The sequence below is a fragment of the Seriola aureovittata genome, chromosome 6 (genome assembly GCF_021018895.1).
Source record: "Seriola aureovittata isolate HTS-2021-v1 ecotype China chromosome 6, ASM2101889v1, whole genome shotgun sequence".
Taxonomy (NCBI): domain Eukaryota; kingdom Metazoa; phylum Chordata; class Actinopteri; order Carangiformes; family Carangidae; genus Seriola; species Seriola aureovittata.
Genome location: NC_079369.1, coordinates 16,922,779 through 16,932,155, shown reverse-complemented (window position 1 = coordinate 16,932,155; position 9,377 = coordinate 16,922,779). Strand labels below are relative to the sequence as shown.

At 39.7% G+C, this 9,377-nt stretch overlaps 1 long non-coding RNA gene across 2 annotated transcripts; it reads left to right on the top strand.

Moving 5' to 3' along the window:
- Window positions 1-482: 482 nt before the first annotated feature.
- Window positions 483-9,098, top strand: LOC130171218 (uncharacterized). Of its 2 annotated transcripts, XR_008828102.1 has the most exons (4): window positions 483-547; window positions 3,205-3,330; window positions 4,001-4,052; window positions 8,427-9,098. It is a non-coding gene; the product is annotated as an uncharacterized LOC130171218 (long non-coding RNA). The 2 variants fall into 2 exon arrangements; XR_008828101.1 differs by lacking the exon at window positions 4,001-4,052 and having other exon boundaries at window positions 8,427-9,096.
- The last annotated feature ends 279 nt before the right edge of the window (window positions 9,099-9,377 follow it).

Here is a 9,377-nt window from a genome sequence, read left to right as displayed (position 1 = left end):
AAAACATTTCCCACACCATTACAGCGTCACCAGCCTGGACTGTTGACACAAAGCAGGTTGGATCAATGGATTCATGCTTCTGATGCCAAATTCTGACCCCACTATCTGCCTCAGCAGAAATCCAGATCCATCAAACCAGGTTTTTTTCCAGTCTTCAACCGTCCAGTTTTGTTGAGCCTGCAGGCTCAGGTTTCTGTTCTTGGCTGACAGGAGCAGAACCTGACATGGTCCCCTGCTGTTGAAGCCCATGTGCCTCAAGGTTGGACGTGTTGTTCACACCACAGTTGTAAAAAGAGTGTCCGAGTTACCGTAGCCTTTCTGTCACCCCCAACCAGTCGGACCATTGTCCTCCAACCTCTTTTATCAACAAGATCTTTCCATCCAGATGACTGTCACTCTGGATGCCCCCCCCCTCCCCCTCCCCCTCCCCCTCCCCGAGGGTGACTTGAGCTCACACACCCACAGGGGAAATTTCGTGGACCCGAAGGCTGGGGCTGGCGATGGGAGCAGGCTGGAGACGTCGAGGCAGCAGGAGGATCAGAACCAGGTGAGCCGTCAGCGGGGCAGACGAACCAGGAAGGCGCAGGCAGGCGGGTAAACAAAGCCAGACGAAGCATCGGGAAACCAGCAGGGAAGCACTCACGTTGCGACGTCGGAGCTGGAGAACGCCAAACAGCCACAGGGACAGGCAAGACGGGGACCAGGAAGCGCACAGGCAGAACACGTGGTCGGGGACAGGAGGCTGAGGTTTTTAGCGGGGCAGAGACGAGGCAGGATGGTTAGGGACGAGCAGAGTCGATACAGGGAAGTCAGTCCGGAGATGAACGCTGGAAAGTCTTGTATGATACTAGAACAATCTAGCAAAGAGCGAGTGAACCGGGGATGTATATTGGCCTGATTGGAGATAGAGTGCAGCTGGGGGCAACAGGTGAGGACAGTGAGGCTGATTAGGAGGCGTGGCAGAGTGGAGAGTGAGGCAGAGGCATAGCAGGCTGTAGTACTGAAAGGAGTTTCATCATTATCCAGAAAGGAAAAACAAAAACAAACTATAATATATAACTCAAACTAAGCTATACATTTACAAATTAAATACATTTACATGTATTATTTTTCAGGTTAAGTTCAGATGGAACTGTCCACTCAATTTTATAGCAGCTAGCTTGAAATGTGCACAAACTTTTAACAACTTTAATTACTTAAGAATTTTATGAGATATATTCGGCAAAAAATGCAACTGCAAATGCAAATAGAAGAAAAATATTGAAATACATTTGATTGAATTGTATAGTTTACAATAATAACCATTGAACTATTAAAGTCCTGTACTGACCAACTTGTGGAACCAAATTTACATGAACATGAATTTGGAGAAACAATCTTGTGTTGTGCATTTAATTGTATTTGTTCTTGCTAGCGGTGTATATGATTTACTAAGGAAACAGCAAATCACAGAATCTGTATCCTGAACTTCCCCTTATGGATGCATCGTACAAAGTGCTCAGCAGGTGTAGTCCAGTGGCACAATGCGTATCAGATCAGCTATCTTGCCAAAGAAATCATAATAAAGAGTTGTTGAAGAATGGAATAGAAGTAGAAGCCCATTAAGAACATGCCAAAACATTTACGAAGGCGGCAATTAAATGGAAAAAACTACATCTATAACCAATTAAAGGTCATGTAGAGCGGTTTACGGTAATGCTGTAGAAGTTATGCAAATCATGTACAAATAAAAAGATTGCTTCTTAGAAATTACAAGCTAATGCTCACTCAATGAAATGAGTGAAATTGCCACAGTCTTAAGGTATTAGGAGGTCAGTAAATAGGGGTCAAAAGTAATTTTATGTCGTGTTTATACTGAAAATTTGCAGTGCAGTGGATCCTTCAAGTCAAATGTAATGAAATATGTACATTTCACCAACATAATGGACTTTGTCTCACTAGACATAACAAGGAATGTTGAGAGCTGTCCATACGTGACGAGCATCCATACTCACATCAAACAAGCTAAGATCGTGTTTTTAGATTCAAACTTTGAAAAGAAAGCAGTCATAAAAACAACCATACAATATTCCTTATTCCACTTATTTATGTTCCAACAAATTGGATTATGCTATCACTTGGAATGCACAAGTATTGCAGGCTTCAAGCTTGCCAACGCCCCAGCATGCTTTATGAAAACACACCCGCTTTTGAAGTGAAAGCTAAGTGAAATCATATGAAAATCGAGAGTTATTATTTTAAGTGTCGAGTTCTTCTGCTTGAAAGAAACCATGCTTTATTTAGCTAGAAGCGTAAAACACAAAACCTACGGTGGAAGAGATGGTTTTTTTTTTTCAGGGAAAACCCTCCTAACAAGCTTCAGTGAAATGGTCACAATTTAAATCATTGTGTTAAATCAGCTGGATCTGAAAAAATAGACATTTATTCATATGGAAACTTTTTTTGTAGATGCAAACTAAGTGAAAGTTGCAGCAACTTTGCAGCAATATAAAAGTGCAGCTCCATGTGGGAGGAGAGGAAGCAAAACAGAGGGATCATTGCGAAGAGAGAGAGAGAGAGTATCATGCGCTCCTGCATGTTGACAGATCTAATTCAATTAACCAGCAGGACCTCTGACTGAGGGGCAGGCATTGTCACATCACACGTCATGTTTGGATGTGTAGTTATGTAATACTCAGCTAAGACTGGGACGGTGCACTGGATTGTGGAAGGGCAGGAATCTGGAGCTCAGTCTTAATGAGTTGGAAATTGAAATAGAAACAACGTATATCAGGAGTGATTACTGACCTGAAGGAAATTGCTCATCAGTCTTTTTAGATTATAAAGAGACACTTCACAATTTAGAAAACCGGGTGTGTTGTGCAGAGTAAACGCTGTGCCTGATATGACATTTAATTAAAAGATTACATTAGATTCACTATCATCTACATGCCCTTGTTGCCTGTTAAAACCCCACAGTATAACACAGATGTAAGAACATTCACTGAAAACACACCGGGTTGTGCAGATACTGTATGTGTCTGATCACATGACGCCACAGTCTGGAATGTTGTCCCTACAGTATTGCACCGATCTGAAATGTAGCTCTCCCTCTCTCGTTCTCTCACAGATATAGTGTGACACACACACACACACACACACACACACACAGTACACACTGTTCACAATCACAGTAAAATCCTTTTTTCTCTTTATTTACACCAGAAAAGACCTGCTGTCCTTTTACATCACCGCTGCTCCTCACAGTCAGGTGCAGACATCCCCCTCTGGGAACTGACTGTTACAGACCTGTCTTCTCCTGCTGGCCACGGAGTTCCAGGGCCCAAACAGGTGAACTAATGTTTTTGCATAAGGGCACCTTGACAGCAGCGTTGTTGATGGAAAGTGTGTCTCTATAGTCTAGGGATTCAAACTTATGACCTCACAGTAACAGATCAGTTCTTTTAGAAACCTCCGTCAAGTCAGGCTCATAAAGATTCAGTTTTACAAAATAACGCAGAATTACTCACACTTCATGTTTGCAGTTCCAATTTGCAGCCATCAACACGCCTATAAAACCCCACACAGGTCTCTGAAGAACAGAGACAATGGGGTAACACAAAATTGTGGAATATTACTGAGAAACATCTGTGACACAATGCACATGGATAGAGTCAGTAATGAATAAAATGGGTAAAAATTGACATGGCAATTTGTTATTCCTATCGAAAGAAAAATAACTTTTTTTTTTGGATGCTCATACTGTAAAATATCAAACTGTGGAATTTTGTGAAACACAAGTGTTCTTATTGACTTTTTTTTAGCTTTCCCACAATGCCTTTCAACAACCAACAACCCTTAATGAGCAGATGTGAACTGTAATCAGCTGCAGGTTATGAAAATGATAAATAAAATAAAATGTGTGTTATCAGCTCAGTGTCAGGTAGATGTTGTTATATTGTATATTTGGCGTGTGCCTGCAAGCATGGTTTGTGACATCACAACTATTTTGGTCCAACAGGAAACTCTCACAAGTGTCACATGGGGACTTAAAACCAGTAAGAATGTCTAAGGTAATGTTACTTTTTAATGGAAAAACTATATCAGTCATAAATGATTATTCAAGGCAGAGCATTTTTACATATATTTGAACATAGCTGTGGATCTTTAAGGCTAGATTAGAGGCAGGTGACAGGAGCATGGCAGTTTACACTGACGTCTAACTTGATTTTACATCCCCACCCAAAAACATTTTTGCTGAAATAAGACAAAGTTTATCTGAATTCACAGTAGACAAGGTCCAAACAAGAGAACAAGACCAGGCAAACAACAACTAATGAACTCTATTTGGTATATGGTTAAGCCCAATGATTTAATTAAATGTGGATATATTCAAGCTGGCTGCTCCCTCCTGCTAAGGTTAAGAATAGATGTGTGACACACCTGCCAACACTGATGTTGTGTTTTGCAAAAACTGTTGGAAATGTTGTTGTTTTCTAACTTTTTAGCCCATTAAAAAGGTGGTGGTGGTTTGAATATTTTTTCCATGAATTTGCATCAGTTAAATGCATTTGTATCCAGGGTGTCAATCCAATGTTTTCCCCAGGGTTCTGCAGGTTTTCTCATTGTGCTCCTGTTTTGTTGTTTCTCCTGTTGGGATTTTTTTTTTTTTTTTTCAATGTATCCATAAATTTGACATTACATGACAAATAGGGAAAAAATGTTTGTGTGCATGTTTGTTTTACTCATTTGACCCAAGTAGTGGCAGTTGTGGAATTACATGTTTCATTTCTTCCATCCTTGTTAGTGTGACGTGTTCAACTGTGCAGAGCCAGGCAGTTTCTGAGACATGACAAGGAGATTCCCGGGTTTGATGTATTGTTGAAGTCTGTTAGTGCATTTAATATTTGAGTGCTGGGACTATAACGTCCTCACCCTCTCCCTGGGAGGACCTGTCCAGAGTGTGTTTGATATGTTATGGTTAAGGGGTGCAAAAGGTCAAACTGTAGTTTCAGCATCCAGTGAACCATCCTGTGGCTCAGTCTTGCCCTACAGGTGTGTGTTTTTAGCCTTTCAGTCTGTCTTTGCTTAACATTGAAAGTTATGTGTGTAAGACCGTCCTTGTTTCAATGCCACGCAGGGACAGAAGATGACATGTAAAAGCAAATACACACACATCGCAAACAAGAACAAAATGGGATATGAAATTCCATGTGAACATGCAAACGTCAGCCCTCTTATCAAACTCATTCTGATTCTGTGCTGCTCACTTTTTGTGGATCTCGCCAGCAGTTCATTTGGCAAGCTCATAAACCCCAAATGAGCCCCATTATTGTGGTTTCAGGTCCTCTTAGTCAGCAGGAAATGTTCTTTCCCTGACGACTTGACAGAGTCTATATGTGAGTGTATGTGTGTATGTAGGTGAAAAATCTAGTGTTGTAGCCATGTGGGGGGGGGGTTTCTCTGAACCCTGATTTGTCCCTGCATTTTGCTGAGTCTGCATTGCTTGTTTTTTTTTATCTATATATACCATTGAACTGCTTCACACACACATACATTTTATACTGTTCAAAAAGCTGCACATACACCTTCATTTTTCAACTGCTGGTAATTATAGCTCCTTTTGAGTAGTCAGGGCTACAGTGCCTTGCTCACCGATTTTTTTCTTCCATGTTACCTTCACAGATCTGGCAGAATTAACCCAGACTCAAAAGATTCTCAAATTGGCTTCCTTCCAGTGGTTCTATGGTTTAAACTTGAGCTGCAGATTTAGAGTCTAGCAGAGGGTTTTGATACACTTTAACGTGTTTTGAAAGCTGCTAAAACGTGGTGCCCTGTGCTTTTGAGAGTGGTCAATTAAAGAGCTAGATGCAAATGCAGCTTACTATATATCAAGGTCAGCTGTTGGGTGTTTGTTCCATATTTCCGTGTAACAGTGTCAAGTATATAGATTTTAATTAGGTGCACACAAAATCCGAGCCTCCAGCAAAACAAACAGATGCTCAGAAAACAAAAAGTGTCAGAAAATAAAAATCCTCCGTCAAATTAGGAATAATCATGCTCTGTGTGTGTGTATGTCTGTTCATCCTTGAGTGAGAGTTGGGAGTCTTGTCAGCATTATTTTAAAGGACAGCAAAGTCGAGATAAAAGATAATGCAAATATGGTGATGGAATGAAAAAAAAGGGCTTCTTGAATCTGCTCATCAGCACTAGTGGCACAGAGAATAATTTGTAGTTATGACACATTTTCTCCCATCGTCGTCGCTGAAGTTTGGCTTGAAAATGTCAAGAGTGGCCTTGTCCAATTAAAGAGCAGTCTTCTACGTTCTCTGTTAATGCTCATCTCAGGCATTGGCTGTCTGAATAGGCAGACAAATTACATTTTGTCCTCTCTGATTCATTCTCTTCCTCTTTTCTTCTGCTGCTCTCTCTCTCTCTCTCGGCCTCACACTGTCTCTAACCCTCCCTCCCTGTCTCTGCCACTCTCTCCTTGTCTCTCATTATTTCAAATGAAGTGGGGAATGTGCATTGAATATTTGAATAAATTAAAGGGCTTATTTAAAAACATCTCTTAACCTGATTAGCTAGATCATTAGGGGATCGGGGGGGGGGGGGGGGGGGGTTGCACTCGCATGGCCTGATCCGAGCCAAGTCTGTGACCAGTCTTTGAAGGTCAGCATGCAGAAAAAGAGGCACTGTGTCATCTGCTCATGTGTTTAGTAATCTATTCTTTTTTATGTCCAATTTCCTTTCCATCTGTCTTCCTATCCTAAGGCAGTATGCATGTGTGAATGTCTCACCCACTGTTCATCACTTTCTCATCTCAAAGTCTTTCTTTAGTTTGATATTTTTAATTAATTACTATGCAACAGGTACATTGAGATGTCTGTTGCAAGTTTGACTAAAGGTAAGCTTTAACGCCTTGTAGACACTTTTCCATTAATATTTATGCTTCGTAACTTGCCTGTGCGTGTACTGTACAACACAGAAGGTTGTTTTGCATCGGAGAATATGAATAATGCCAGAAGTGAAAGCTGACCTCTTGTACAAAGATCATATATCAAGTTCACCCGCAACCAAGTCAAGGAGACATAACATATGCTTTGTTATAAATGTTTTTTTTTGTTTTTTTTTGTTTTTTACAAACAGGGCGGCACAGTGCTGTGAAGGGTGCAGATATTGTTTTTGTCTCACATCGTTATAATAGGAAACAAACTATTTTCTTTCAGTGAGACTGCCATTTTTTCTAAATGTCAATTTATGCAAAAGCATGGGATGTATTTTCAGAAATGATGTATTTGACATCTGCAGCAATTATTGTTATTTGATTCTGAAATTCATCAAAACATCTGCAGCAATTAATTGCAGTTAATTACAGCACAAGCTGTTGCACTTGATAGAAATGTTTAAGGTGGTCTGTGAGATCATGAAGCAAAATGCATGCCCACAGTGTTTAGTTCCCTTGCACTTTGGTCCATATACTTAAGTATTTATATTTATCTACCTCTCATCTCTTTTGTATACTTGTGGAATCCTGTGGAATTTTGTCTTTGTATTTCACTGTATTCTAACTCAGCTGCTATGACAGTCATCTATCGATCTATCTATCTATCTATCTATTAACCCATCCATCTATCTAAACTGTTTTTGTGTTGTATCAAAGACTCACATCCTGTGAGCGTAGCGTTAGTTCTATCCTTTAAGGTATAGCCATTGTGAATTACAGTGTCCTTTAACGATAAGTTTTAGTGTTTGACAATATTCACAGTAACCCTCGCTGCTTGTATAGTCGCTTTGCAAAATTTGTTTTCATACCCCACTTGAACCTGCATGCACTAGCGTGTGTGGCTGCATTTAGCTTCAGATACTACATGGGCTTAAGCCTCCGGCTCATCTGGAATTCTTCACATGCAGAGCGGTCAAGAGTGTGCTCTTCCACGGTTGATCTAAAATATCACATCACTGTCTTGCATTGCCTTATGGGAAAGCATTTCCATTTCCTTTTGACATTGCCTCTATTTTACATCTTTGTTGCACACACAGTGCCACTCCCCACAGTGATCGTCTTCAAACAGATGACCTTGTAGTCCTGGGCTAGGAAGATTACAGTATACCTCTATTAGTTTGGATGAAACCAATAACAATAATAATTACTAAAAATGAATTTGTCACTGCAACAGCAAAAAAGTAGATAAAAACTAAATCTGTAAATAACTTCAAAACTTATTTACATCTCTCCATAAATTATTTACAGTTTATAGATCTAATAATTTACAAGTGCTACCATTCACCATATTGCACACCTTGCAAGTACAAACTGGCTTTCCTGCATAGAGTGCTGATGGTGCACTCAACAAAACTGTTGTCACTGAAGTCAGTGTTAACCTGAAATGAACCAGGCCAGACAGATCACAATGTCTGATTTTATTCTTTATTCCAAACCACAGGAACCAACTAATGGGTGTGAAAAGAAGAAAAAGGGAACCTGAAGGGGAGAAGAAGAGAAGCAAGAAATGAATTAGAAATTTTATGAAGTGATTGAAAATAGTAACTGTGACACTTTATTCATGTTAGTGATAAAACCATCTACTTTGACTTGGCAGGGCACCAGATGACTCATATTCTAAGTTGACATATAAAAAAATAAATAAATGTAAATTCAGGTGCAAATTATACAGTAGGGATGTTGAGGCAGTTGCCTGTTTTCACACTGTCCTGTTGGATTCCCTTGCTGAAGAGATGATAATGTGTGCTGAGGCTCAGGTAAACAAAATAAACACATTCTACCTCCCACAAAGTGCCACATATCCTTTACAGTATTTGCAATTTAATTATTACAAGCACTGATTTCAATCAGATTCAAAATCTCACTGTGTGTTAAAAAAATTGTGTCTCCTTTATTTCATGTTATTGCTTTTTAATACCGCACTTTCCATTTTTAAAATGAATGAAAAACATTTTACTGTCAAATATTCACAATATACAATGAATATCCCTTAAATTATTACTTCTTAGGAATATAAAGTATGAGCAATAGGATTCAGAGGGGAAACGGATGGTAAATGACACATGACACAGGAATATTACTCACATTGACATCCTCAGCACCTCAAGTCCAAGCAAATACACACCAAGAAAAAAAAACATTAGGTCCAAACATGAAAGTGTTGTCATCCTTAGATAAAGATAGCTGCAGTGCGGTTCATTAGAGAAGAGAGCAGAGTACGACGAAAACACAAAAAATATCTCCTGGATACGACAAGGGTTTGTGTTTATAAAGGAGATGGACGTTGACATCTCATAGCTGTTCCTTGTGTTTGTAAAGGATAAAGCAAAGGCAAAGCACAGACTGGAGTGATTATTAAAAAAAAAAAAAAAAAAAGGCAGACTGGTATGAT